Here is a 26956-nt window from a genome sequence, read left to right on the forward strand (position 1 = left end):
GCCTTTGTTGTCTTAATGGAGAAGCTCTAGGGATTCCAGGAAATCAAACCCTATATGTTTGTCTGGGACTGGTTCTAGAGATCTTGCAGAGGAGCCCATACAAGGTCAGCCCAGTCAGAAGGCTGGTGGCTTTTTCAGCTTTTGATCTACTCTCCTTTCTTTCATGATTTGATTGCACCATTTTACTCCTTCCCCTGGAAATAAAAGGCTTTCTCTGAGAATGTTCAGATGAAATATTAGTCCCCTAAAAGACTTAAAATGGATGTTTATTACCACAGCATGGGCTGTACCATTTTAAACTCTCACATTGTAAATCACACCAAGGATGCAAGTTAGATTGGCCTTTTGACTACATTAGTCCAACTGCTCTGTTGCAGGGAAGTGTCGTATTTGCATGGAGTATTTTTAGCAATATCCTAGTAGCTAAGAAGAATTTTTTCTGTTTCTCAGAATATTCTGCTTCTTTCTCCTCTCCTGTACCCAGAAGGTAAAAAAGCTGGAAGTGGCGCTGTGGCTCAAAAGGTAGAGTGCTAGCCTTGAGCAAAAAGAAGCCAGGGCCAGTGCTCAGGCCATGAGTCCAAGCCCCAGGAATGGCAAATAAACAAAAAAAACCAAAAACACCCCACAAAAGTTTTCTTGCTTTTTAATTAGTACTTTCAGAGATCTCTGTTGTGTCTTCCTTTCCCATCTTTTAATGCCATCTTGGGCATGAAGCCATAGTTGTCAAGTCACTAAGGAATATAGGAAAGGCTAATTTAAACTTCCAGTTTGTGTTCAGTGTCCCTGTTTTCCTCTCCTGTCATCCACCTGTTCCCTCCTGCCTGAAGAAGGGATGCAGCTCTCTAAACCATTCTCCCTCTCCGCTTTCTGGACTGTTTCTCCTCTTTATTGTCACTGCTTATCTAAGATTAACTGGCTGCCATTGTTCTCTGAGACAGAGATCCAGGGGCTTGCTCTTTGGCAGGAAGCTGGATGCACACTCTGAAGAGGTTTCAACCAGCTCCACTTATTTCCTTCCCTGAGGAAGTAAGCAGTGGTCCTCAGGAAGATGGTAATGGCAGGATGTCTTGATAGGGGCTACTATCCAGATTGTTCTTTTACCAACACGAACCAAGAGTATGTATATACACTCCTACTCTGAGGACACTCTTCCTCTGCCTCCTGCCATTCTCGCTGTTTTTCTTTACCTTCCTTGGGGGCATGGCTCATGGGTAAGTCTGCTCCTTAAACAGAAACTCCATCTGGGGAAGGAGGTGACAGCCTTCTTTCCTCACAGGCACTTCTGTTCTGGGAAGTAACTCTGGAGGAACACCCGCAGTTGGTTTGGTATTAGAGAGCTCTAGCAGTCTCCCTGAACTGATATTTCATGAGGGTTTTCTGTTTCTTTGTTCTGTTCTCCCATATTTTATAGTAGTTGGGGGGAGTCAAAAGAATGGGACTGGCACAGCAATTTGGGCCAAGTATTAATAAGCAGAGAAGGAATAGCTGTGGCTGATTCTAATGAAAATAGAGCACTATTTGGAATATGGAGTACCTGAGGTCTAGCATCCTAGGACTTGTCTGGGACCATTGGCACATCCTAGGGACTAGTGTGGAACAACAGGAAAAGATCTCAGCCTCCACTGACCTAGTCATTCATCACTATGTGTATTACATTCCTTCTAGGCACTCCTGCTATTACCAAGCATAAACCTTAGCCTTTAAGAACCATACTCCATCTTCATTTAAGAAAATAAAGATATAAACAGAAACACTAAATAACTAAAGGATAATATAGGATGAATTACTCAAATGTAATTCAGAGTTATTGGAACTAGCCCACTAGAATCATTACCTGGTGGAGCTTTCAGAAATGGATATGGATCACCCTGGATTATGTGACATGGTGTTCACAGTCTCCTTTCCCAGACTCATTTGTCTCCTGTGATGGAGCACTTCTAAGTGCTCATTGCTTCTCTTTTCACTTGAAACAGACAAGTCTGTACTTGTTCTCCTTCCCCGAAAGCCCTCACTAATTTTGTTATCTCTTCCACAGAAGGGTAACAGTGTGAGTGTGAGTTTGTGGGCTTGGTGGAGTGTACACTTCTCATTCTTAACCACTGGTCTTTCTCTACTTTCCTCTTTAGGGGCTGCTCTTTTCAGGGTTCCTGTCTTTTCTTCTTTTCTTTCTTTCTTTCTTTCTTTCTTTCTTTCTTTCTTTCTTTCTTTCTTTCTTTCCTTCCTTCCTTCCTTCCTTCCTTCCTTCCTTCCTTCTTTCCTTCCTTCCTCCCTCCCTCCCTCCTTCTTTCTTTCTTTCTTTCTTTCTTTCTTTCTTTCTTTCTTTCTTTCTTTCTTTCTTTCTTTCTTTCTTTCTTTCTTCTCTCTCTGTCTTTCTCTCTCTGTCTCTCTGTCTCTCTCTCTTTCTCTCTCTTTCTCTCTGCTAGCACCATACCACTTGAGCCATATTGCCACTTCTGGTTTTTGAGTGGTTAATTGGAGATGAGAGTCTCACAGGGACTTTTCTGCCCTGGCTGGCTTCAAGCCATGATCCTCAGATCTCAACCTCCTGAGCAGTTAAGATTCCAGCATGAGCCACTAGATTACCCAGCTGTTCCTGTCTACATACAGCCTCCAGGAAGCATTACTGTATTTTATCAAGATTGCCATAAGGATGAATCAAGCAGATGCTCAGTAGCTTCTCTTAGTCTAGAACTGTCAGTGGCATTTGGTAAATCACCATGTTTAAGGACTCCAAACTTCATCACGGTGGCCTTGGACTCAATTGCATATTGAAAAGTAAGAAAGGATGCTAGTTGTTTGATCTTAATCTAACTCTTTATTATTCATGTTGGAACTATAGAAAGGTTTATTAAGTATAAGGTTATGGTAAAGTGACATTACCTCTACCATTAAAGTGACCATACCCTTTAGGTACTCAACATTATTGCCAGGGCATTTCCCTCTCCAGAAATCAGCTATTGTCCTTTACTTAAGTTCCTGCATAACTCACAAGAAGACATTTACAAACATTTTAACATGTTGCCGAGATGATCAAGGACTCTTAACCTCGGAGAAGGGAATACAATTTTTTATTATAAAGTACTTTCTTTGCTCATATTTGAGAGGGTGCCTTCTACTAAACCCTCACTATAATGTCCTCATCTGTTATTTTTGTGATGTAGAGAATTCCAAGTATGGGGAATTATTTTATATATAAAGCTATTGTTATTCTAGGGGATTTGAATACTGGAGCCTCCTGAGCACAAATAAAAAATAGAATCAAAATCTTCTCACTTTAAAATACACGTAATCATGCTTTGAAAGTTCAGGGTCAGAAGGTGCTAGATCAAAATCCCCATAGGGTAATGTGTTAATGACAAAGTTCTGGTGAAAAACCAGGAGAAGGATGGAAAAAAAGCCTGCCACCACAACAGCAATGTCCTATGTCTCTGCTAATGGTCCAGAATTGTGCTTGTGTGGTACTATGTGAACATTGCATCCCTTCCTGCTATGACACTCCTTCACGGAGTCTCTGAGGAGAAAATTCACATGTTAGGTTTTAGAAGTAGCTGTGATGTGATTGATCAAGCAGTGAAATATTGTTTAGCTCCATCTTGGAGATGGCCTATTTGCCTTTTTTGGCACATAGATATTCAATTGCTTTGTTACTGTGCTTTGTATCATTTATTACCATTTAAAAACCAGGAATCATCATCCTTGCTAGGCTTGCCTCTATTGGTTACTGATGAGCAGATTTTTGTTGTTTTTGTTGCTATCAATGACTAATAAATAAAATTCAGGTCAATTCCATTTTTTTCCACAAAGCTTTTTTTTTTACATTATGTTCACTGTATATAAAATGCTGTACCAGAGAAATAGAAAACCAAATAAAATAAGTTGAATGATAAAGAAAAGAGTACTCGGGATACTTGGATTTCCAAGTGACAGGTGGGCTTTGAATTATATCTTGTTTTTGTGGCCAAGAGTCTTGTAGTTGGAGACAGATTGGGTGCAATCAGGCAGTGAAGACCATTGGTTAAAATTTTTTTTAAAGGGTAATAGTTCTTGAGCCGAATGGAGTGTGGTGACATATACCTTTAACCCCAGTACACAGGATACTTAGGCAGGAGGAGCAGGAGTTTCAGGCCAGTTGAGACTATAGAGTGAGAACCTCAGAGACAGAGAGAGAGAGAGAGAGAGAGAGAGAGAGAGATCTTATTATTATTAAGATTATGAGCTTAAAAAATACAGACTATAGCTATAGCCAACCTCCTCTCCACCCTCAGTGAAAACTGAACATTTACATAGGATTTTGCAAGCAGTTTAGATATTCTTATTGACTCTCAGGAGGAACTCATATCTTTAGACCCCACAGAGCTCCTAAATTGGAAGGAAAGGGGCTAGAATTTAAGGTGCATGAATCCTGTTACTTTTTTCCTAGAAATATCCAGAATACCTTGTAGCCCCTACAACTCTACTGTACAGTACTGACATAACTTGAAATGTGAACTGTGTTAATAGCATAGCATACCTGTTTGTTGTTTAATACAAAAGGAAGAGTGCTTGCTCCTTTGGGTGGTAAGATGAATTCTAAAGTGAAAATTGCATACTAAGTTAAGTGAACCAGACCCAAAGAAACATAAGCTCTATGCTTTCATTCATTGGAAACAATTAGTACTTGTCTAGGATAATCCTAGCAGAGGAGCACAATAGCTCAATAGCAGTATACATATGATCCCATAAGATGATGCTAAGGGAAACTAACTGAAAGATTTGGAAATAAGTGGTTAATCTTTGTTGTTGTTATTTTCAACATACCCAATTAAATTATGCCGTTTTATTTTGTCTTTCTTCCCCATGATTTTACACTTGATGTCACTGTAACTGACTTTGGCACACTAGGTATTGAAAGTACATTTATGGAACCAGGTAAGGGGAACACTAAAATGAAGAGACAAAGGGTAAAATGTGAACCAGTACACAGTAATACTTACAAGACAATATGCTATAAACAAACTGTACAACTTGTGGGAGGGTGGGGAGGGGGGACGACAGGAGAAAAATGAAGGAAGAGGCAACAGGTTTGATAAGAAATACACTCACTGCTTTACATATAAAACTGTAACCCCTCTGTACATTACTTTGAAAATAAATGAATGAATGAACGAATGTGAAAATATTCCTGTAGATAGATGAGCGGAGGAGCTCCCAGTGGGTGTGAGATGGAGTGGTGATGGTTACAATCCAGTGGTTAAAGAGAATAATGTAAACTGCTATAGATGTTCAGAAAGTGGTTTTCTTTTAATATGATCCCTTTCCAATTTTAATTTTTGCTGATTACTCAGAGAAATAATGAGATATTTGTGGGAAATGAAGCAGGAGAGAGGGTAAGCACAGACTACAGCCAGGAGAATGAAGGGAGATTAAAACCTTCAATCAAAACTATGTGTGTTCAAATAATGTATTTGAGGAAAAAAGGGGGGAAATGGAATTACTTCAACTATGAATAGTATTCATAAATTAATCTGAGCATCTTGGAGCTGTTTGTCATTCATGCATACATATTTCTTTAGGCAAGTATTCATCCTCTAGTTAACTTTTAAGTTAATTATTGTTTCTCTTGTTTGTTTGATGATCTTTATAAAAGTTAAAACCATGAATATACTTTCAATTTCTATATATTTACTACTAACTATATGTTTACTACTAAAATATTGTTGTAGCTTACACACTGCTTAGTTGACATGTTCAAACATGAAAAACAACCCTATAAGCCAAATAATGGGGAAGAATAAAACAATTTAGGGTTTGTAATGAATAAAATAATAAAATACTTTTTATAAAATAAAAAAATAAAAACAAAACAAAACTATGTGTGTTTAAATGAACAATCAAAAGGAAAACAAAACAGAAATAAACAAAAAAGGAAAACCTCTTGTTTCCATTCCTGGAGTTGATTTTGATAAATATTATGATGCACATAGCTGATGCACATAGCTGATTTGTCTTTGTGATCCTGTCCTAAGACTATCTTCCTTCGGTCTTACTCTGTGTGAATGCCTAGAGAACTGTATAATTTATCATGGCTCAGTGTAATTTTTCCTCTTTTTCCAATCCAGTGTGTTAGCTTGTAGATTTATAGTCAAATTCCAGTTACCACAAATGAGGAAAACCATACAACCTATATTGGGGTGGGGGGGGGGGGCGCTGACTTACTTCAGTTAGTAGATTTTTTTCCCCAAGTCTTTCCATTTCCTTATGAATGGTACAATATCAGTCTTTCCAGTGGATGAGTAGAATCCCACTCTGTGTGTGTGTGTGTGTGTGTGTGTGTGTGTGTGTGTGTGTGTGTGTGTGTGTGTACTACATTTTCTTGATGCATTTTCCAGTGAGCAGCATCTGGCTTGATTCCATATCTTGGCTTTGGTAGAATGCTGCAATGAACATGCTTGTGCTGGTAGCTTTAGTGTGGTCTTGTTTGTATTCTATTGTATAAATGCCCAGGAGTAGAATTGCTGGGTCATAGGGAAGCGCTGTGTATCTTGTCTTGTTTTGTTCATTTGTCTGTCTTAAGGACGTTAAGGGGAAGGCACAGAAGTGGTAGGACAAAGGGTGAACCGCGGTGATATTCACTAAACATATGTTGAAAATGAACTATATGACTTGTGGGTAGAGATGGGAGGGAAAATCTGGGAGAGAGCAAGGGAAGTGGTAACATTATTCAAAAAGAAATGTACTGTTGTCATTGATTTATGTAACCGTAACCCCTCTGTACATCACCTTTACAATAACAATAAGCAAACAAGTATTTAACTGCAGAAACACAACCAGCTTTAGTCAGCTGTATTCATCATGTACAGTTGCCCAGGATTCACCAGATCATTTTACTTTCTGCTTGTTTTCTGTCTCTGGTTCCTAGAGTCATAGGTTTCTGGCTTCTGCGCCTATTTTTTGGTGATCTCCTTTGATTTTATTATTGTGTTTCTTTTGTGTTCTCCTTAGTGTTCAGTTCTTCTGTGTTTCTCTAGCTCTGCATCATTGTCATTTTTTGTAAGAACCCAATAATATTCTCCACAGACCACTTGTTCAAGCTCTCCTAACTAGTGCTGGTAGATGTAGACATACAATTAGTATAAAATTATGGCAAGGCCCTGTATTCCACATAATGTGGGATTGTGAGTGGATGGTACTTACTTGTAATGGAGGAGTCAACATTGTGACAAAAAAATGTATTTTAAATTGTGTTGTTTTAAACTAAGCAAGAAATTGCACTTAACCAGAGAAGCTTTGCAATATTCAGGAATAATAACCTGCAAAAAGGAAGTTGGTGTGACATACCCTAGAAATAGCCATATGAACAGGAAATTGAGATGTAACCACATAATGTAAATGAATCCTTTACCTGGCTTTTTTCCAGAGAAGATTTGAGCTAACTTAAAATATGAAAAACATAAAATAAGGCTAAAAGGAAATTTTTAAACTCTCCCGAGAGAGGAAAGAAAATTTGTCTAGCAACTCAAAGAGATATAATTACAATCACTGTGAAGGGAATTTGGTTTTCAGTTCATTAGCAATAAGGAAATGAGAGTTGTCTATATAGTTTTCTTCTGATAAAAGGAAACCCATATGATTATAAGCTTCCATAATAGAGACACACTTTTTCTTGAAACTAAAGAGTTTATCTCATTATTCTTTCTTTATAAAACCTTATATAATATAGCAGAGAACTTAGCCTACAATATTTTTGGAAGAAGTGCACAAAATTGTTTTTAAACAGTCTTTCATATATTGACCCTCCATAGAAGATAAGTGTCGGGCACCGGTCCGCCTCCCCTGGCGTGGAGATCAAGGCTCAGCTACGTTTCTCACCACCCCCTTTCTCACCCTCTCTCTTGGTCACCTGGCCGGCAGGTAGGGCCAGGATGGAGCGGGGAAGTCAGCACTGATGTCACGTGCGCTCGGCCAAACAAGACCGCTTACCCACCTCCTTACCAGTAAAGAAAGCCAGGCATACGGGAGTCTCAGAGAAGCTTCAAGAGCTATCTGATTTATTAAGGCGGGGGTAAAGGGAAGTGATAGGAAGGGAAAGCGATCGGCCAGGATGCTGATAGGCTGGGAGCTTATCACATGACCCCCTCTTGAGCTAATGTCACTGGAAAGTGCCATGCCAGGGAGAGGCTGGGGGGCGCCTGGGCTGGCTGGTGAGAGAGTTGGGGGCTGGGTGCAAAGCCGGTTCTTCTGGTTCCAGACCCAGAGAACCGTAGCCTGCTTCCGCATTCCCCCAGGGCTGGGGGGAAGGGCGTCAAGTCCCCCATCAAGTCCAAAGGCTGGATCCCAACAGTTAAGGATTTGTCTTTGCTGAATTGCAACAACAAATTATTTCTTCAAGACCTAACCTAGGGTCTGTTTCATTCCACCTGTCAACTCTGAGATAGGAGCCTGAATTTGAACAAAAGGAAAGGCTTTGGCCTAGAAAAGAAAACAGTCCAACTGGAGAGTTCTGACCATTACCCAAAGTGTCTGAGAGTTCTTTGTTGACTGAAGATCATTCTTAGGTTTAAACATTCCATGAGTCATCCATCCTCTTCGGGAAATTTCAAGAAGCTGGTTTTCATGTCATCCAGACAAAGTGACATCCACTTGCAAACATATTGCAAAGAAGAATGGAGGAATAGATCACCACAATTGTTTTTTAAAGAACCTGAAATACTTTTTCTCAAGTATTCAATGGGTATCATACTTCTAAACCATACAGTATAAAAGTGCTATTAGCCTGGACGATCACTTTTCAAATAGGTATAAGCAAAGAATTCCTCTCTCATACCTATGTTTTTGAATTTTAGTTATTATAAATGCTGCTCTCTGAAGATATGAAGTATGGGTAAATTACAATGCTAATAATCAATATACACGTTTGAAAGTAGAACTAGGTAAGTTGAGGGATGGATGGGGTTGGGATAGATGATAAAAGTTTGTTGTACTCATAAGCTGATGTGAAGAACTGAAACCCTTTTATGCAACTTATTTATTATAATAAATAGTAAATGATACAGTCTAAATATGTTTTCGTTTTAGCAAGTGTTTATCACAATTTGTTCTTTTCAGTATTTTAATACTAAACTTGTTAAGAACAAAGTCTTAAAGAATAGTCACTCCCAGAAATAATTTTCTCGCTGGACAGTAGATATTTGCTCTACTTGGCGAAGTACTAAGTCTGTTTTGTTCATTCTTTATCTTTGGTGCCTACTACAAACAGCTTATCAAACGTGTGTGTGAGTGTGTGTGTGTGTGTGTTTTCTTTTTAATGAAGTAGGTTTTTACCTTCCTGAATAGCTCTGTGAAAAAAAGCAAGTAATTTAAAAATTAAAACTTTATTTAGATGTATTTAATGAAATAGAAATTGGAATCAACGGTTTCACATGGCATGTTGAAAGTAATTACAACAGTGATATATCACTCGTTGATGATCCTCTTGTATCCCCTTCTTGTGGTTGTACCTGTACTATCACTGTATCTTATCTGAGTACATTGGAAACTGTATAAACTGGTATTAGAACTAGGAAAGTGAAAGGGAATACCACAATCGAGAGACACAGGATAAAAAGACAAACGACTACAAAAGCAATACTTGCAAAACCATTTGGTGTAAACCAACTAAACAACTCATGGGGGGAGAAGGGGAGGGGGAGAGGGGTTAATGAGGGAGGAGGTAACAAAGAATACAAGAAATGTATCCAATGCCTAACATATGAAACTGTAACCTCTCTGTACATCACTTTGACAATAATTAAGAGAAAAAATAAAATAAAATAAAGAAATAGAAAAAAAAAAAGGAAATCAGAAGCAACATCTTGTAAGTAGAATTTGATGGGAAGTTGTATTATGGGATATAGTATATCCTTGATTCTCATTATGTATAAAATTTCAGGGACACTGAACATAGGACCACTGCAATTATGGTTATAGGTTATTCATTTCATGTATTTAAAAAAGAACTGCCACCCTTATTCAACCTGGTAATATTTTCAAATTCTTATTCAATAGCAAAGCAGCATTATATTATACAACATGACAAAAATAATTCATACAAAAATTAGTTTCAATATGATGGTTTAAGTACTTAATAATCATAAGTATTGAAAATGTAAACTTTTTTAAGTTAAAGATGTCAAGATGCCTTTTTACTTTGTTAGCTTTAGCTCAGTTCTCTAAGTCTTTATTTCTCAAGTGATTATGATTTATTATAACATAGCTTGGCAGGTCATTGTAAAGAAAGGATTCCCTCACTATAAAAGTAATATGTGTTTCCTCATTATAAAAATAATACATATTCATTAAAGGAAATTTGAAAAATAAAGAAAGTGGCAAAGGAAGAAATGATTACCCACTGGACCTTCATTCAGAAATCAGTGCAATTAACTTTTTGTTGTGTCTCCTTCTGTTCCTCTTCTTGGCATCATTTTTATTGTTCCAATTATATGACACATGCACTTTTGTGCCCTGCTGTTTGCACTTAGGATTAACTATTTTCTCATGTCATTAAAAGTCTTTTCTATAAACAAAATTTTAATAACTGTTTAACATTAAAACTTGTGGTTGTTTCACTGCAATTTATTTCACTATCTTCCCATCATTGGAGATTTAATCTAGTTGCAGATTTTTAGTATTACAAACAATCCTCTAAAAACTGCCTTCCTATAGGAAGCTGTCAAATTTCTAATTCATGACATATGACAGATATCTCAGGGTGGAATTGACAAATCAGGGGTTATAACCTTTTAAAATTTTAGAAATATATTGCCAAACAAACCTCTCAAAGTAGTATTATCTTATGTGCCTGATAGCAGTGAAAGTCTAATGGATTGTATTATTGCCATCATTTTGCATTTCCTATTGTCATTTTATAATCTTTGCTAATTTTATTTGATAAATTGTAGTGATTGAATTTTATAGTTTATATTTCTACTGAGCCAAATGTTGAAATGGCCAGGTAGATAAAGCTGGAAGTTGGAAAAGACCTGTTGATAATTATTGATTTTCCAGTCCAATAATATAACTCAACCCTATATAAAAATATTTCTTTTTTAAAAAATAAAAATTATTTATTTTGAAAATTATGCATCAAAATTCCACATTGCCATGAGGAAATGGGTGTTTCTATTACTATAATAGATATTTCCTATTAGAATACATTACTATAAATTATTGTATAACATACTATAAATATACATTAACATTAAATTATCCATTTATATATAAAAATGTATTATATATCTATATCTATTATGTAGTAATATAGTATATTTCCTGTTATTATAATGGATATGTACACTGTTATGCCTTGGCCTTCCCCTTGAAGCAACAATGTTTATTATGGTAGCAAAGAAAGAAATTGGGTTGTTCTGGACTGACTTGTTCTTGGTGATTAGCCACTGAAGTTCAGTGATCGTTATTTCCTCATTAAATTGCTCTCAGATTATTCCTTTAATAATGAGCTGCTATGGAGCTGCGTTTTCATCTCATCTTTTTTTTTCTAATTTCTTGAACAGATACAGAGCGAGCTTTCCCCCCTCCCTTGTTCTGTCAGCAGAGCAATAGGATAACTGTTGCTAGGTTCTGTAGTGACTTGCAGGAGACAAAAGTGGGCATCTGAGTGCCGCCCTTGATTTCTGAGTACACAACGGGTGCTGCTCCAGTGAAACCTCGCTAGTCAGAAATATGTAGGTGAATCTGGAGATCTATGCCACATCCTTCCTTAAACAATTCTACTATGTCTTGTGTAAGTATTTGTGTAAGTAATCATACTTTCACCCAAGAATAGTAAGCCAATTTCTAGAGAGAGTCTAGGAGAGCTATTGGATCACACTGCTTTCTCTTCTTCAGGGTCAGGGTGAATGGACATTTATTTGAAGATCTGATACATAAATTGACTTGCTTGGTGCTACAAAAGTGATCTGTAATGTGGTATCTCTTTTCCTGCAAGTACACAGGGCCACTCTGGTGGAGTCCTGAGGTATAACCTCACAATGATTAAAGATTATGACACTGAGAAGTGGGGAATCCACTCCATGAACCTTTCTCCCCAGCTGAATAATCTTCTAACCAAGGCAGCAAGTCCTTTTTCCATACAACCTCCCAGTTCAGTAGCTTTGATATTCACAATAGAATCCTCCTGATTTGGATTAATCCTACAAATTTCTTTTGGTTTACACATTGTTCATTATCATCCAATCCTTACCTATCTTAATGTAGCAAACCTAGAAGGTAACTGAAATTTTTCAGTAGTTTCCCCCTAGTTTGATAGTTTGATAGACTTGACTTTCCTCTGAGCTAAGTGTTTATTTGCTAGTAAATATCAGCAATCTGAAATTTGCGGCTGACCTTGGTTCTGTTGGTACTTGCTTCATAGTAAAAGCAGTCTTCTTGCTATTTAACTGCAAGTGTGTGAAGAGAAGATAATGGAGACTGGAGTAGCAATATGTGAGGGGGTAGAAATTTTGTAGGCAAGGAAAACGGGTTTTGTGGTCCCAATATCTTGGAAGAGAACTCACCCCAGGGCAAAATATCAAATACCTTTGGAGTTCCTTATCTTGCTAACTTATAGAGTGTCTTTCCGTGATTCCATGATTGATCATAAGCTTGAAAGTATATGAACACAGTGTGCATGTAATTTCATTTCTACACGTCTTTGTTTTTCCAAATCTTTTTTTTTTCCTGCATAAAAATGCTCAGTAAAATGTGAGGCCCTGAGTTCAAGCCTCAGTACCATCTCAATAAAAGAGTCTGCTCATACAGTTCCTGATTGGGTAGCCCTGCAAAATCCTCACATACCAGAGACTAAGACAATAAAATCAGAGTATCAGTAGTAAATGCAGCATAGGATTTGGTAGAATGTGCATGCGTGCATATGTATAGATACTGGAGCTTAAACTCAGGGCCTAGGTACTGTCCTTTGGTGTTTTTGTTTTATTAATTAAGTTTTGTTGACAAGGTGTTGTGCAAAAGGGGTACAGTTACATAATAGGGCAGTGAGTACATTTCTTGTGATATCTTACACCAAAAATTGTTTTTCCAAATTTTGATCATCACTTTGTGCTGTGTATGTCTTGTATATATTTGTGCTAAATGATTGTTTTTCTTTGCTTTAACTTGATATGTGTGTGTGTGCGTGCGTGCGTGTGTGTGTATGTGTGTTACTGTCTCACTCTGTAGCCCAGACTGGCTGTATAGTTTCCACTGATCTCAAAAAATTTTGATCCTTTTGCCTCAGTCTTTATAATACTAGAATTATAGATGTGTACCCCATAGCTGGCTTGCTTTTACCTCATTTTTTAAACTCATGCATCTGTGTGTGTATGTGTGTTTGTGTGTACATGCACATGCACACACATAGATACACATGGTGAGGATTAAACCCACTACTTTGTACATGTCAGGCCAAGTGCTCCACCAGTGAGTTACTGCTCCTCTAGCACACAAATTGTCTTTTGTGTCCCAAGCAAAGGAAGATGATCATCAAAAACATCTTTATTTCCATCTTTTGCGATTCCTCTAGAGCAGAAATCTTTCCTCATTTGTAACCAGTCAAAAGCATGAATAACCATCTGAACATAAGAGGTTCACAGGCCAAACCTGAATCACCAACAACCCACTTTGATACTGGCTCCAACTCTTTCAAATACACAGCTGTTTGCAGCCAGATCCAGACTCTAGTTTATAAAATGCCTTTTCAGGTCATTTAAAAATGTTTTATTAATGACCACATCAATAGGCTGAAAGAGGTCAGTATGCTAAGGCTAAGATAAAAATGAGAATTGTATTTTTTTTCTCCCACAGTTGTCTCAGTAGGAGATCCTATTAGTGTGCTAAAAAGTTATATAATTAGCATGGCACTTGCTGCTCATTTGGTGAGCCAAACTGATTTCTAATGTTCAGAATACAAAGCATGGAAATGTCATCTTCATACACTCTGAGCTGTCACTGATAGCCAAGAGCAATTCTGAGTGACAGAGCCATAATAACAGTGGTGATCAGAGTCACCATAAAACAGCAGCCCACATTTGGAACCTTTTTTCCTTCAGGCGCTTCTGAATCCAGAGAGACCTAGGCTATAGAGAGCATACAATGCCAATGACATGTGTGCACTTGTGTTCTGCTGTGCCAGAAGAAAGTGAATAGAAATGCTGGCCAAATCATAGGTGAAATGGATACTTTTCTTGTGTTTTCTCTTTCCAGGAATTCCACCTTCAATTGATAGATAGCAATTCATACTTTAGACTTGTTTCAGGGTTCTGCTCTACTTTCCAACTGTGATTAGGGAAGGGTTTGATCTGACAAAATGAAGCTAAATATTTGAATTGTTAAGGAGAGAAATATGAGCTGAATTATCAGGAAATATCTTTAATTGTTACGGGTTTGTTTCACTCTGTGAGAATTACAAAAATTTATTAATTATTCCTAGTAGCCAATCTCTTTGTATCTTTCAAACTTTCAGGTGGAGGGTATCATTTCTACCTTCAGATGATCAGGTTCTATTTTCTTAAATAGTTTTTGGATTCTTGAGAAAGTATAAAGATCTATCATTCACTGAAATATTGCTGTATATTGGTTGAAGTTGATGGTTAGATGCTAAATGATTTGATACCTTCGCTCTTGTTTATGTGAGGGGAAAGATGAGAAAGAAAAGATCCCAACCCAAGACTAGGATTGGAAATTCAGAACTTAGTAGCTCAATATTATGTTTATTATTGTTGATGTTATTTAATACTGACTTGAGTATGTGTTCCTCGTCAGATTCTAATTGAGCCTTCTCAAATCAGATTTTCTTTTTTATTCTTACTACCTCATTTTACCAATGAGCATACTGAGACTTGGAAAGTTTAAATAAGGTTTCATAACCAATCAATGTGGCAATCCTAGTTCAAACTCAAGTACAGATACCTTTAAGCACCAAGACATCAAACTAGGTAGGCAAGTGAACCTTGCAACTAGGCACTTCTTCCTCTCTTTTGACTTTGCCTAAAACTCAACTCAAAGATTTGAGAAGATAGAAGAGATGCAGAGAGAGGATGTTGTTGCAAAGAGCAGCACATCTGTACCTTCTCACCATATTACATAAACATTTTATACATGATAAACAGGGCCTGCAGCTCTATGCAGAGGTGATTCATGGAGCTTTTCCAGCCATTGTATATACCCACAACCAGACAAGACTCTATGTCCTGAGTCTTGTCTAAGTTGAATTTACAGTCTCAGATACTGTGTATTGGTTCACCGATCCTGTGAGAGTAACTTTCTTCCACAAACATCTACCTCTTCCACATAACAGTTACCTCTCCCAGATTTTTGCTTAGTGTGGCCCCAATTCTATTGATAAGAGCTTAGCAACTTCCGTGCTTTCAGCACAAAACCTGTTCACTGTTATTGGGGTTGTTATTTGGCTATTTATTTGGGCTTGGACACACTTTTATACCAAGGAATGTTGTCATGTGTGCTTAAATCTTACATAATGCCAGATTGGAGGTAAGAAGAAATGTTGTACCACCTGTATTGGTTCAAACTCATGAATTTGTTATTTATTGGGAACTTATTTAAGTGTGAGTCCATACTGTCGTAATGTGAGGCACCTTGGTGTAAAGTACTGTGCCTTCTCATTATTTCCTTACATGGTCTTGCTACGCAGGCACCTGTCTTTGTCCTTTCTATAACACTACGTAACTTCATAATTCCTTTAAGCCCTCTTTTAGATTCTATGCAGTTCTTTAAAATGTAGTTAATTATTTAAGTATTTAATTTGTAATTCTGTAAAGGATTTTATTTCAGTTTTATTTATTAAATTGTTTATTTATTGTATTTAACTTGATTAATATTCTATTATTTTCTAGTGGAATTATAGCAATTTGTTCTTTTTATTAAATAATTCTCTTAAAGTTGATCATGAATCAGTGATTATTTCATTTTTACCTCAAACTAATAGAGGGGGCAGCTCTACTGCTAGGTTAACCACTTGTGAAGGATTCTTGGGTTTCCACATGGATCTTCTCCTCCTTCTCACCCCCCCCCCATTGTCTTCGGCACCTTCTTGCTAGAAACAGCTATGAGTTTTCTATAGAGAGGCAAATAGTATGTTTTTTTGCAGAATGCACAGTATTTTTTTTTTATAAAGTGAAACTATTCTACTTATATTCTGTTCTCCTTTATTAAAAGCCGTTAGTTTATATAAGTTGTTATAGATCAACAGCCTGGGTATAAGGATCAATCACTGAAACAACCATCATGAAGGGGAAATCATTAAATACATCTTTTTATTCATAATTTTTAGATAAGAAAGTTTGCATTATCTCTATAGTCCATTAAAGTATCACTCACTTGGGCTTCTGAAAGAAAGCCCAAGGTTAGCCTAATGGCCAGTTATATTCCTGCCCTACCACTTTCTAAGTAAATTTATGTCAAATGTAGGTTGAGTCCTAATGTCTGATTAAACCTAAAACAATCTAATGAATATTGCAGAGGCAAAACAGAAATCTCTTGTTGAATTTTGTGAATGAGAAAATAAAAATTTTTTTGTAACGTCAAAAAAAAAAAAGTATCACTCACTTGTCCAGTTTCCCACATGGGAACACTAAACATTCTTAAACATGTTTTTCCAAATGTTCAAAATATGAGTTACAATCCTAAAAATACAGAGTCCACAACTGGAACTTGAATATCAGTATCATTATTTGAAAACCACATAGTGTGCGCTCAGTATATGCAAATAATTGTTTTGTGTGTTCACAACGAGTATGTATTGCATTTGTCTTCTTTGAAGCCTTGTTCATGATATGACTCATGATGGCATGGCACCTCTACAGGCTGAGATCATGAAGAAGCCAATGGTTTGGCTTTGGGTTAATTTGGGGCAAACTCTAGGCCAGAGTTCCTACTTGGAATTTTTTAATTAGCTTGGTTTGATTTCTATGCCAAGTGATGGGTGGTATTTTATTTACCTCATTTGAGACTGTTGAAAAGATAGTTTCTTTTCAAGCCATTGTTTAATGAGTGTCATAAATACTCTAGAAGCTGAATATCAACCTAATTTTTACTAAGAGAAAAACCTTTGACTTTTAAAGATTAATTGAAATCAGATGGTGTAATAGTTGTCTAAGGCTGCCTTAACAAAATACCACTGACTTGGTAGATGAAGCAACAGAAGGAATTAATTTTCCCACTGCTCTGGAAACAAGTCCAAGATCAAGGTGTTAACAAACTTGTTTTTTCCTGAGGTATCTCTCCATAGCTTGCTAAAAATTGCCTTCTCAACGTATCCCCACATGGTCTTGCCATGCAGGTACCTACCTGTGTCCCTTCTATAAGTATTCTTGGATTGGATTGAATTGGGTCTCATCCAATGACCTCATTTTTCATTTACCTCTTTGAGAGCTTGTTGTCCAGTTCAGGCACATTCTGAGATTCTGCATGTTAGAACTTCAGCATTTGGGGAATACATTTCAACCTGTAATCAATAAGGGAAAAATTACCTTATGAGGGCCACTTTATAGGGATAGGAAAGTTGTGCAGTGGAGTCAGCATTTGGAAGCAAAAGCTCATCCATGGAAAACAGAAGAGAATGAGCTTCTCATTTCTCTGCTCCCACATTGGCAATCTTCAGATTTAACAAAACATAAAATATTGTAAAAAACTTAACCAAGAAAGTGCCAGGTAAGTGTCCTCACTTAAAGTCTTATTGCACAACTCATATTTCTCTCACACCCTTGTCCTTCTGAGATTAGGTTAACTGCAGAAGACTTCCTGAGTTCTTCTTCATACCCCTCATTCTACCTCCATAGCACTTGAATTTCTCCAGGCAAGCCAGGAAACTCCTGCCTTCTCAGCTCTGTGAGTGCTAGCCATTCAACTCCAAATCAGAAGTAAAGTTCTGCTTTTTTCTTCTCCTTAGGAGAATATTTGGGATTTTTTGGCTTTGTTTGGACATTATTCTTAATGGAAGTCCACTCCTAATCTAACTTCCTGACAACTATGGACTGATGTATGCTCTCCTGTATGTGTTTCTTTTTTATGTGTATCAGTGACTTATTCTGTGTCTCGAAGCAATGTCTTTTCCAATTTCAGAAAAGACTAACTTGAGGATTTATAATGGCTTTACCCAAGTATATAGGACTATAAATGTATTTGCTTATAGGCTATTCCTCTGAATTAGATCATGATAAAATGGTACCTCTGTTTCCTCTGGATGTTATAGCTGAGTAGATCTATTTCCAGTCAAAACAGTGACAGTCTGATCATTTCAAATATTTTTCAGAGAATGCAGTTCTGAAATTTCCCGTTGCAGCACTTATTAAAGACATTATGGGGAACCAGGTGTGGTGGCACATGCATATAATCCCAGCTACTTAGCATGTACAGATCAGGCAAAACATTAAGGAGACCTAGCTTTAAAAAAAAAAAAAAAACAACCAAAAAGCAATCTGGACATGGTGCATGGCCAACTAAACAAGGGGGCATAGGGAGGAGAATCATGATTCAAGATTGGCCCTGGGGAAGAAAGAAGACTGATCTGAAAACTAAACTAAAAGGAAAATAAAAAATGACAACTGGGATGTAACTCAAGTGATAGATCATCTGCCTAGCAAACATGAGGCCCTGCGTTCAAACCTCAATACCAAAAACACTAGTGAGAACCTGGAAGAGAACTGCATAGACCCTTTATCCATTGCCCAGTGTTCTTCAGGATAAGACAGGAAGGTAAAACATCAGGACCCAATATACTTTGCCTATCACTCAGGCAGGGTATAATATTGTGCAGTTCATGGGAGATTAAAGCTTCCATCCGTTTCCCCATGTAGTTCTAGATATTAATATGAAGAATTAAAGACATTACTCAGTGTCCCGTATAAAGGGGAAAAATCTACCTTGCATATTTCTTATTTGGAAAAGTAACAGTTGTATTACACCTTTTCATTGTCTATTTTAGCTTCATGCAAAGCTCTAACTTCCTAACTTCAGTACTCAGTGGAGTAACTGGCATTTCAAGTGTGTGATAATCTGTGTTCTCTTTACACAGTTTTCCTCTCTGTATCTATACCTGTCATCAGGGCTAAGGATCCTACTTACAGTCTTGCTGTACCATCTTTGGCAAGTGCTCAACCACTAACCCACACTCTCAGCTCTTATTACTTTAAATGATTAGATATGTAGTCTTAGTTGGTTTAATCTTGAAATGATTTTTACATCCATTTTTCAGGAATTAAGGAATTAATCATCTTCTTTTCAGGAAAAGAAGATGATTGCTCATAATAATTAATGGTGTCCCTCATGGGAACATCGATATCTATGAACACCCTGTATTTAAATCCAACATGCCCTAAACATCAATCAGGCATCAATGATGCTAGCTATTCTATACTTACATCAGTTGATTACAAAGACCTCTAATAAGCATGCTAAGTATTTTTTTCTTTTCTTTCTTTTTTTTGCCAGTCCTGGGGCTTGAATTCAGGGCCTGAGCACTGTCCCTGGCTTCTTTTTTCTCAAGGCTAGCACTCTAGCCCTTAAGTCACAGTGCTGCTTCCAGTTTATTCTATTTATATGGTGCTGAGGAATCAAACCCAGAGCGTCATGTATACGAGGCAAGCACTCTACCACTAGGCCATATTCCCAGCCCCACTAAGTAGTTTTTCCTGCTAACAAAGTGTGCCCTTTTTTTTTTGAAAGTTTAAAAAAATCTGTTTTATTTATTTAATTGCTTTCTTTTGAAAATTTATTTATTGCTATTGTAAAAGTGATGTACAGAGGAAATATGGTTACATAAGTCAGATAAGGAGTACATTTCTCCAAGTTTCCTTCCTGTCCCCACCAACAAGCTTTGTATTTCATTTCCAGTGTAGTGTTTAGTGAGTATCACTGCTGCATTTGTTGACCCTTTGCCCCACCATTTCTGTGCCCTCTCTTACCCTCCCAAAGACAGATAAACAAACAACCAAGACAAAAAGAAATGAAAAATGACAACAAAGAAAAACAAAACTCTTGTTTCCAACTCCTGGATTTGATTTCAATAAATATTATTCTATACAAACAGATGCACATGGCTATTGCACCTATGAGAGCCTCTATTAAGAATAGCCCCCTTTGGTCTCACACTGTGTGAATGCCTATAGACCTGTATAATTTATCGTGTCCCAGTGTACTTTTATCTTGTACCATCCGGTGTGTTTACTTGTAGATTCATAGGCACCTTCTATCTACCACAAATGAACAAAATCATGCAACCTATATTTCTCAGGGTCTGGCTTAATTCATTTAATATAATTTTTCCCAAGTCTTTCTGGTGGATGAGTAGAATTCCATTGCATAAATATGCCATATTTTCCTGATCTACTCATCCAGTGAGGGACATGTGGGTGGATTCCATATTTTGGTTATGGTAAACAGTGTTGCAATGAAAACTGTTGTGCTGGTCACTTTAGTGTAGCCTTACTTAATCTTTTGCTTTCTTAATTTACATATGAAAGAAAAACATTTCTCTATTTTACAAAAAAGAACATTTTTGTAGCTGTGAGGTCACAAGTCCTCTAAATATTTGATAAGTTTCTTTTGTAGTGAATGAATGTAAGTCAAAAGACATGTACAAATATCTATGCATCCATGTGTATATTAATAAACACATATGTAAGATACCCAAGGGTATGTTTAAATTCTGGATAAGCTTTTGAAAAAGGATTCAGTAAGATATTATAGGAAACTTCTACTTATAAGGGTATGGAATGTCTAGAAATCTCAGTTGTCTTAGTAATCATTATTAATTCATTAATATTAAATAGAAGAGCTTAAATATTTGCTATGACTTTCTCTTAGGAAACAGACTGTAGATGTTTATTGCTAGCAGCAGATTGATGACATGAACAATTAACGTTTACTTTGAGGGAATTCAACCAATTAGCCAATATACGGCAACATATATACAGATATAAAATTGAGCCTCTGAAAACTTCCATTTTATGCATTTATTTTATGTGTATCTCTGAACTCAAAGTTTGCTCTTTCTCCACATTGTCATGTTTGTTTTCCTGTCAGTTGTATATATAAGTCCACTTTTTGTGTGGCCACCCCTTTTATTTTGTACAATAGGTAAAAATAAGCTCAACAAATACATTTAGTGGACATTCTAAATACTGAAAAAGACTACTTGCAACCCATGAAATTACAGTTCCCTAGTATTGTTTAGTAAACTGAGTCTCAGTACAATAATATAGTCACTTGTGATTTATCATAGCTTGGGCATAATTCATTTGATTTTGTGCTGTATAAGAGAAATACTCTTATAAAGTTTTTTGGTTTTTTTGTTTTTTTGTGTTTTTTTTTTGCCAGTCCTGGGCCTTGGACTCAGGGCCTGAGCCCTGTCCCTGGCTTCTTTTTGCTCAAGGCTAGCACTCTGCCACTTGAGCCGCAGCGCCACTTCTGGCCATTTTCCGTATATGTGGTGCTGGGGAATCGAACCCAGGGCTTCATGTATACGAGGCAAGCGCTCTTGCCACTAGGCCATATCCCCAGCCCCGTCTTATAAAGTTTTATATATTCAGTTTTGAAGTAGGTAAGAGAGAATGTTATCATTTAAAAAACCTCGATGTTAGGTGCATAATTTGTTTTGTATTTTATTATTGTGCACTTTCCTGTATGTTAAAATTTTGAAAAAAATTAGAAACTTTATGTACTTGAGAAAAAAGGAGCAAAACCTGTCTTGAAGTTGGAGAGTGGGTCAAGCATGGAAGAAGAAATATCCATGCCCTCTGCCTGGTGGGCACAAAGATCCAAGATGTTTCTGCTAAATAAGAGTACCTTAACTTGACTATGGATGATTTCTGAATTAAAAACTGACTGTTGTAGATGATCATTTTTGCATGTGATTCTTCTTGGGTGTCACACTGAGCTACAGTTCTGGAGTTTCTGTATGCAAAACACCCAGTGCACCCTGGGCACAATAGGAAATCATGCACAGCCAGATTGTTGGCTCTCTACAGGATGCAAATCTAAAGTGGACTGAGAGATGGCTCCTAGGAAACACCAGAGGCCCAAACCTGAGGTCCTACTTGTGAAAAATCTGCAGATAACCAGTGCACAAAGACAAATCCTTTTAAGATATGTCAAGATACTGAGTGACAAAAAAATACTCTATGCCTTTGTGTGTCTTAGTGCTTGTGTGTTTGTTTTGTTTTGTTGTTAAAGGGACCAATGTGGCTCTCTTATCTATTTGATTTGATCTTAGCCTTTGAGTAAAACAGAATTCTCAATGCTACCAGTTTGCATTTCCTAGGGCAAGGTCATTTTTCTGGGTGAGTGGAAGTACAATGTTGAAAGGAATTTTGGCCTTTTAGATGACTCACTGATCCAGAAAAGTCTTTTGAGGCAAATCAAATTCAAGGGCGAGATTTCTAAGACAGGGGTAGGTATTTAAGTTGGTTATTACTCTCATACTATTGGAAATTGTGCCACCTAGCACATGGAGATGCATGAACCTAGGAGAACTTTGATTTCATACAGAACTTTGGGGTACAGTGGTATAAGCATAGCAACTCAACTTTATTCCTGCTACCACCTCATTTCTCTGAAAACTGTTACCATCTACATCTCTCAGTGCTTAGAACATTTTTTAGGTATATAGATATAATTGAGGGAAAAATACTTCTGTAAGCAGGGTGAGCAAGGGTGCAATCGCAAGGAGAAGTACCAATCTAGAAAACCACCAGTCTACAAAGAGGACCAATGGTATAGAATAAAGGGCTGCTCTAGAAGTCTCAGGTCCTAGGTTTGGGTGTCATTTCTGCCATTAAAAGCTTACATCATAGGCCTGACACCTAGTAGGTGATCAATAAGTATTTATAGAGTATTGAGTGAATTAACCAACTGTATATAATCTTACTCTAGCCACTTAATCTCTTTGTCTTCAATTACCTTGCCTAAGGACTGAAGGGAATGGATTAGGTGACCTCTCAGGCCCTTTACACTTGTGAAATTATATGATTTTATGATTGCACCTTTACCTCAGTGGAAGATTACTTTGACAGGAGTGTGGAGGATGGATCAGAGTACAAGTCAAGAGGGGACTATGCCTTTATTTGAATTAATCTAATGTCTCTCTCTTCTACTATTACTACTACTATTAGTACTACACACACATACACACACACACACACACACACACACACTTCATTCTGTTTTTCCCTTAGTTTACCTATAGCCACTGCTATTTTCTGGGAAGACTTTAAATTCTTTGAGGACTAGAACTATAACATTTTTTCCCTATTTCTTTGTGCCTCAAAATATAACAATAATCATGCCTTGTAGCTCTGCCTGGGATTTCACAGGGTGTTTTCACATGGTTCATTTAATCTGCCAGGGAAGCATTATTTTCCCTTACTGCAAAATGAAACTATAAGTTAGAGAAACAAAATGGATTACTGAACATGGTTGCTAGTAAGTTGCTGAACTTCAGGTTGAGTTCAGGTGACCCCAGTTTCTAGACGCAAGTCATGATTCCGAAGACAGGACCAAAGGCTTCATGGTAAGAGCCTTCTTACTATGGCATTCTGTAGTAGAAAGGCAAAGAGAAGTCAGACCTGTCTCCTCAGCTCACATCTCTTCATCCTGCACCAGCTGCCTTCTAGGATTGGAGGAAGGAAGCACAGCCAGCTCCATTGGAGCTATAGTCCATTTCTTCTCCTCAGCCTGTGGGGCCAACTTTCAGTTCAATATGCTGAGCAGGAAACAAAGAAAGTGAAGCTAAAAATGACAAAAGTTGATCCCTGGCCTAGTTTGCTTACCAGGTCCTCCCCTACCTGTCATAGAAGGGCATGTTCCTGGAGCTGAGTTTATAGGAGTCCCTTGGATATTTCCTGGACACCCCCAGCCTCACCCTGACCTGGAATTTAAAGTAAAAGTAAGGAAGCAACTGGCTGTTGTCCTAGCAATACTTGCTGCCTAGAGGGAGGGGCTGCTTCCGAAGCCTGGCGAGGCCCCAATGTGCTGTTCCAACCTCACAGCTTAGCAAACAGTGTGCTTTCTGGAGCATCCCTAAGCCAGAGGCTAGAAAATCCCAATGACAGCTCTTCTTCCTGATGCTCTTTTGATCATGAGTGGTCCTCCCCCTTTCAGCCTCTTAGGGAGCAGGTGCCTCTGCACTTGCCTGGCATAGGCATAGGGGCATTAATATAAATGTGAAGAATGAAGAATACATAATCCTGAGCTACTATTTTGGCTTAGTGAACCTCCAGGACAATGACTATCAGATAGTCCTGGCACATGAAGAGGCACAGACAAATGCTACATCCTGTGAAATGTCTACTTCAGCCTCACCAACCTTCTGTATATTGTCCACCCAGAGGAGTTCTGAGCTTGCTTATATGTCTGCCATCACCACCCTCTTTCCCAGCTGCCCTGGTTAGGTGCTTACTGGATCACTTGAAGGTGAATTGGAAAAACAAGAAGAAAAACTATGTTCTAATCTGTATCTTTAAACTACTCATTTTGAATAGACATAACAAAAAAGTTGTCAACATGAAATCGAAGATGTGAAAAACTTCTGAAAAATCAGTTTTACATTTCTATGTTTATGAATTATATTTTTGTTTTCCTTAAATTCGTGCAGCTTTATTTTTCTTTGCCATGATTAATTTTGCTCATGCTCTCAGTCTGTGGGCCAATGCATTATTTATATGACTCTCTTTTGGTAGATTCTCAAAAAACACCATCAAAGTCTTAGCATTTCAGAAAACTTTGTGAGCTCTACTGCGTACAGTCTACGTATTACTATCAGCAGAAGTTATATTTTAAATTTAGCCTCACTAATGAGTGGTAGTTGACTGAATCTAGCCCACACATTAGTGTCAGTTTTTAAATTATGTATCAAAAGTTGAGACAATGGAATTTCATGTGTAATGTCAGATTTCTTCTCTGGAAAGTCTGAATATTTACCAACAGTTCAAATTCCTTCCTGATTCCAGCTGGCTGGTGCTGAGTTCTGGGTCCCCACTTTCAGTGGGGAATCAGCTTTCTTGCTGGCATAGTCCCACATCTTCTGATCTTTGACACACTCCCTCTCTATTCACTTAAAGTTCGTACAATGGTGCTTACAAATTGCCACTGAGAGGGTAAAGCTGGGGCTGAACAGGGTCAATGGTCACATGTTTTTATACACATGTGTGAAAAATAGAATAACTTTTAAGAAGGGAGAATAAAGGAGAGTGAAGAGAAGGTTAAACTGGGTTGGGGTACATTGTATACATGTATGGAAATACCAAAACAAAGCCCTTTGTACATAAAAGTTAGGATTGTAAAAATGGAAAATAATGCCAGTGGGAATAGATATTGCTGAAATTTAAGTGTCAGTACCTATCACAGTACAAATGCATTTGTTCTGTGACCAAACAATTCACTCCTAGCAACTTATCTTTGTACTAATACCTTTACAGAACAACTTGGAAATAAGGTTATTCATTGAAGAGTGAATAATTTGAAAGTCAGTCCACAAACAGATTTCAGATACGTAGAGCATCATATGATGTAAAACTACACAGAGGAAAATGAGAATGTTTTCAGTGAAATGAAATGGAGATACTCACTTAGCTACTGGGGACCCACATCTTTACTCCTAGCTATTCAGTACACTGAGATGAAGAAGATACCTGTTTAAAGCCAACCTGGGCAGAAACATCCATGAAACTCTTATCTTCGATTAACCAGCCAAAAGACTGGTGATGTGGTTAAAATGGTAGAACATTAGCCAAGCAATCAGACACACAACTCAAAGTTTAAACTTCAGTCCTACTTGAGAGAGAGAGAGACAGAGAGAGAGAGAGAGAACTGTAAGGCTACAGAAAAGTGGTTATAATCTATATTTATATTATGTGTTTAAATTTGCCACTATATTCATAAAAATCTCAGGAAAAGGATGCACAGAAACTCTAAAATATGGGTCACATCTTGTTTTCAGGACTGAGATACTTAAGAGAAATGAGAACCCTGTTTGTCACACGGTATTCTTCTGTACATTTTCTTACCATATGATTTTATCCTTTATTTTTAAAAATAAGTTTCCTTAAAAATAAATTTCCTACTGATCTCTAAAGACATTTACATTTTTGACACAATGTATGTAGGCAATGAATAGCAAGGGGTTGTGCCTTTCTAATCTCAAGAGGTTTTATTTAACAGACCAAGAGGGTTTTTGAAAGAACCATCAGTGACAGAACGGGTCTTGAAAGTGTTACTTTGGAGTTTTATGGTTTCCCTATAAAGTTATGCAGACTTAGTTTTTGGCATTAAATCATACTTGCAGCTTCCCTGAAATCAAGAATATCCTGTGTAGTACCAATTAAAGCAAATGTACTTTCAATTAAAGGTGTTAAGTATGAGCCTTGGAAAGATTAATTCCTTATAAATGGATGACCTTCAGTAGTTATAACCAATTAGGCATTTTTTCCAACTATATTTCATCATGATGCGACAAGTCTACTACTCACAGTCGACCACTGTGATCTTTCCAAAGGTGACAATTTTAGGTTCAGAGTCATAAGAGAGTAATTTGACTAGTCATAGCCAACCTCCATGACTGAACTGCAGTTTATGTTAAGATTATAAGTCTTGAACATTACTTTTGTGATATTAATATTCAAATAATCAGTATATACCTAGTGATAGAGTTCTTAATGCCAGTCTTATCATGGTATTAGTAAAAAAGTGAATTTAAACCAGACTGAACAGAAAAGAAGCAAACAGTGTCACTAATTAGTATTGAGCAAATTCATTTGAGGCTTTTTTTCCCTCCTTGGTTACATAGCATTAATAGTACTTGCTTTCCTAGTGATTGTTTGTTCTTGTTGTGGTTCTAATTTAACCACTTATCATATATAGCATACAAAATTAAGGATTACTAAAGAGATGATTGTTTTATGGTAACATGAAAAATCTTGGAGAACGTTGCTTT

At 37.3% G+C, this 26956-nt stretch overlaps 1 protein-coding gene across 1 annotated transcript in view; it reads left to right on the forward strand.

Annotated features, from left to right (window-relative positions):
- Window positions 1-26956, forward strand: part of Stk39 (serine/threonine kinase 39) — a 267321-nt gene that overhangs the window by 182429 nt on the left and 57936 nt on the right. The window lies entirely within an intron of this gene.

This window comes from Perognathus longimembris, chromosome 4, assembly GCF_023159225.1.
Source record: "Perognathus longimembris pacificus isolate PPM17 chromosome 4, ASM2315922v1, whole genome shotgun sequence".
Lineage (NCBI taxonomy): Eukaryota > Metazoa > Chordata > Mammalia > Rodentia > Heteromyidae > Perognathus > Perognathus longimembris.